This window comes from Arachis ipaensis, chromosome B08 (assembly GCF_000816755.2).
Source record: "Arachis ipaensis cultivar K30076 chromosome B08, Araip1.1, whole genome shotgun sequence".
Classification (NCBI taxonomy): Eukaryota; Viridiplantae; Streptophyta; class Magnoliopsida; order Fabales; family Fabaceae; genus Arachis; species Arachis ipaensis.
Window position 1 is genome coordinate 28,083,949 of NC_029792.2, and position 4,831 is coordinate 28,088,779.

Consider the following 4,831-nt stretch of genomic DNA (forward strand, 5'->3'; position numbering starts at 1 on the left):
CATTTGAATGAAGAGATTCTCACACACTTAGTTGTTCTATACTGAAAAAACTTATACGGTGTGTGCCTTTTTTTATATGTGTTGTATTATCTTAAACACATAAGCAAAAGAAGACGAGTAACAAATGGCGTGGAGCCAGTGAGAGTGACAACTTCGTATCTCTACAAGTGTAAAGTTGTGTCTGATTTCATTCATAGGTGCTCGACCAAAATCCTCTAACTCCAACTGTCCAACATTTTTATATGATCATAACGGATGCACCTAAGTGTAAAATAAGATAAATATCATACGCTTCTAGCCATTCTAACCATTGGGTAAGGCATTAGAGACAGCACCAACATATGGGTGCTTTTGTGTCTTCCATCTCCATGGTTTCATTTCTAATGATTGATATAGGGTGATGTATATATTGAATTCTCAAAAATTAAAAATTTACATATGTATATTAGATTCTCAAAAGTTAAAAATTTAAATTTAGACCTTTTTTTAAATGAAAAATAGTTAAAAATTTTAATTTATAGAGAGACTCTTGTCTTCTATATTTGTTCTAAGTTCTAAGTTCTAACTTGTAAGCGATATTAATATACAAGTGAATGAACATTGTTAAGCACGCCATGTTAGGAAAAAAATATATGGTTAAATATATAGCATAATTAAATGATAAATAGATGAGTATTTAAATGCATAGATATCAAGAAAAAATACATGATATAATACATAATATAATCATGTGATAGGAGATGAGATACAAAGTAAAAATAACGTGAATTCATTTTCGAAAAATGCAAATGATGTAAATTATACCTAATACTCTATCTATTCTATTATATAAAAATCGGATTTCTGCGCTTAATGATGGAGCTGACGTGACATGTTTCTGAGAGTGTTTTCGATTTATTTCTTTTAACTCATTAAATACAAGTTATTACGATAAACTAACTATATCAACTAATTGATTTAATTAGATATTTAAATATCATATAATTTATTATAATTTATATCAATTTAATTTGGTAATATTTTCTAATTTATTTATTTTAATATTTTGTTAGTATTTTTTAATTTAATTTTTTTAATTTATTAAACCAAATTTATTGTGTGTACTAATTAATTAATTAATCTGATTAATTTATTAGTCATTAAATAATAAATTTATGAATAAAATAGAAAACTGATATATTTTCAACTAATAATTAAATCAAATTAAATCAAATAATATATATTAAACTAAATTCAAATCACGTGAATCTATTCTATCTATCTATTCTATTATATAAAAATCGAATTTCTGCACTTAATGATGGAGATGACGTGGCATGCTTCTGAGAGTGTTTCCCGATTTATTTCTTTTAACTCATTAAATACAAGTTATTATGATAAATTAACTATATCAATTAATTGATTTGATTAGATATTTAAATATCATTTAATTTATTATAATTTATATTAATTTAATTTGGTAGTATTTTTTAATTTATTTATTTTAATATTTTGTTAATATTTTTTAATTTATTAAATCAAATTTATTGTGTGTACTAATTAATTAATTTGATTAATTTATTAGTCATTAAATAATAAATTTATGACTAAAATAGACAACTGAGGTATTTTTAACTAACAATCAAATCAAATCAAATCAAATCAAATAATATATATTAAGCTAAATTCAAATTATGTGAATTAAAGACTAAATTAAAATAAGATAATTTCTTACTTATTCAAGTTGAGTGCAATAAATATATAATTTATTAGTCATTAAAATAATAAATCTATGTATAAAATAAGCAATTAAAATATTTTCAACTAATAATTGAATCAAATCAAATCATATCATATATATTGAGATAAATTCAAATCATGTGAATTAAGGACTAAATTAAAATGAGATAATTTCTTACTTATTTAAGAAGATCGTTGAGTGCAATAAATACAAATTAATTTTGTTAGATAATCATAGTTGTCTTGTCTACTATATATAGATGGCCACACAAAATTATAAGAATCGTGATTTTTATCGCTCTTATTATTTCAAGTCTTCTTTTCTTCTTTTTTTTTTCTTTATGTATAATTTCTTTTATGTACAAATGTACCCAAAATGATAAAGTACGGATGAGTGCTTTATTGATTGTTTGTTTGATGAATAAATCTCAATTTAGGCATTCTACTACTGTGGATGTGAATGGAAGTTGTGTAAGACCCGGCGCGTCGATGCGCTGCATCGAATGCCCAGCCATTTTCCCGAGAGTTGTGCCAAAGTTGTGCCAGTTTTGTGCCTGGGGCGCAAGAGTACCCACGCGTACGCGTGGCTGACGCGTGCGCACCGTTTGGCTAATTTTCAACCCACGCGTTCACGCATATGACGCTTGTGCGTCGATGAGTTTTAAGGCCATCCACGCGTGCGCATGGAGTGCGCGTACGCGTGGCCCTGTTTTTATCCCAAAGTTGATTTTTGAGTTTTAAAAGCCAAATTTCATACTTCTAAGCCTCCGATCTCACCACTTATGTCTTAAATCATTATGATATGGCTAGCATGAGAAAAAGGGCTAGTGAATGTGGTAACTTGCGAGTGAAGCAAGGGAAAAATGAATGATCATTGAGGATCAAAGATGATTATGTGAGATGCGGAGAATGGCGGTGGAAGTGCTTGTTCTTTGCACCTAGAGGTCTGTCTTTCAAGAGGGGAGGTTCTTTTAGGAGGCCCAACAACAACTACTCCCAAGGGAAAAGGTTTGGGAAGCAGCCTCAGAATGATCAAGCTTGTACTAGGTGTGGGAGTCACCGTCCGGGAGTACCATGCAAGGCCGGATGGGGTTTGTGCTACAATTGTGGAAAGGCGGGGCATAAAGCCGCAAGTTGTCCAGAGAAGCAAAAGTGCTCGTTACGTTATCATTCGGAGTGTTGCGTTTTCGAGTTACGGTTTTTGTTTACCCCTTTTTCTTCAAAGGCTCCTACTTATAATCAATCATTCATAATACTATACGTACTAAATTTTTGTTTTAGAGGTCGTAATACCTTGCCATCTCTGAATTATGACTTAAGCATAAGACTCTGTATGGTAGGGTGTTACAAGTTGACCTGTAGCAATTCAAAATGACCAGTGTATTTTTTTATAGTATTAGATAGAAGAATATTTGTTAAAATGAATATATCAATTGTAATGATTTTTTTTTTCAATTGTTATATTTTTATTTCAGTCGTGTAAATTCTTTGAAGGCACAAGATAACAAAATAGGTTGACTTTAATATCATCATTAGACGCTAAATTTAATAGTCCAAATAAGCACCACTAATTATGTTAAAAAGGTAATTTTATAATAATAATAATAATGTGATTTACATATTAATTTTTTTAAATAAATTCATTTCAAAATTAAATATAGAAGTTAGACTCAATTATGCTAAAATTTTAAAGGTAATAATATAGAATTTGACAACAAACTTAACATTCATTAAGGAAATAAATTTATTTATGGCTATTTCCTAATTATAAATAATAACAAGACTTATGAAAAAATATTAATGTCATCATTTTTATTAATTAAATCACAATATTAGGTAGTCGATAGTTTTATAGGCGGAAATTATTAAGTAATTACGTAAAAATTAGCAACGAACAAGTAATAAGGATTCAGAAAAATTCGAAGTTACAAGGAGCTGGGGTTTTCTCTAAGATCGATTTGCGATCCGGTTATCACCAGATAAGGGTGAGGGGTGAGGATATCCCCAAGACCGCTTTCAGGACTCGTTATGGTCATTACGAGTATACTGTAATGTCTTTTGGGTTGACGAACGCTCCTGCAGTGTTTATGGATTACATGAATAGAGTATTCCGTCCATTTCTGGATAAATTCGTTGTTGTCTTCATTGACGATATACTGATTTATTCCAAGACTGAAGAAGAGCATGCAGAACACTTGCGGACCGTGTTGCAGATTCTAAAGGAGAAGAAACTCTATGCAAAATTGTCTAAGTGTGAGTTTTGGAAGGATGAGGTGAAGTTTTTGGGTCACGTGGTGAGTAAGAAGGGAATAGCCGTAGATTCAACTAAGGTAGAAGCTGTGATGGATTGGAAGCAACCAACCACAGTAACCGAGATAAGGAGTTTTCTGGGTTTAGCTGGCTATTACCGAAGGTTCATCAAAGGCTTTTCACAATTAGCTTTGCCGTTGACAAAGTTAACTCGCAAAGACACTCCGTTTGTTTGGAATCAAGAGTGCGAGGAGAACTTTCAGGCATTGAAGAAAAAGTTGACCACTGCACCTGTGTTAGTGTTACCTGAGCCGAACGAACGATTTGAAGTGTACTGCGATGCCTCACTAAAGGGTTTAGGATGCGTGCTGATGCAGCATCATAATGTGGTGGCGTATGCCTCACGACAGTTAAGACCTCACGAAGTTAGTTACCCTACGCACGATTTGGAACTCGCTGCGGTTGTGTTTGCCTTGAAGGTGTGGAGACATTATCTCTATGGGGTTAAGTTCCAAGTCTTCTCTGATCACAAGAGCTTGAAATATCTCTTTGATCAGAAAGAGCTTAATATGAGGCAAACGAGGTGGATGGAATTATTGAAGGACTATGACTTTGAGTTGAATTACCATCCGGGAAAGGCGAATGTAGTAGCGGATACGTTAAGTCGGAAGTCGTTATATGCGGCTTGGATGATGCTTCAAGAGGAGAAGTTGCTCAAGGGATTCGAGAGTCTAAAAATTGGTGCTCGAGAAGTATCTAGAACCTTGTGTTTGAGCCGATTAGAAATATCGAGTGACTTTAAGTCCGAACTCCTAAAGGCTCATGAAAATGATGAAGCATTATGGAAGGTGTTACCGGCTAT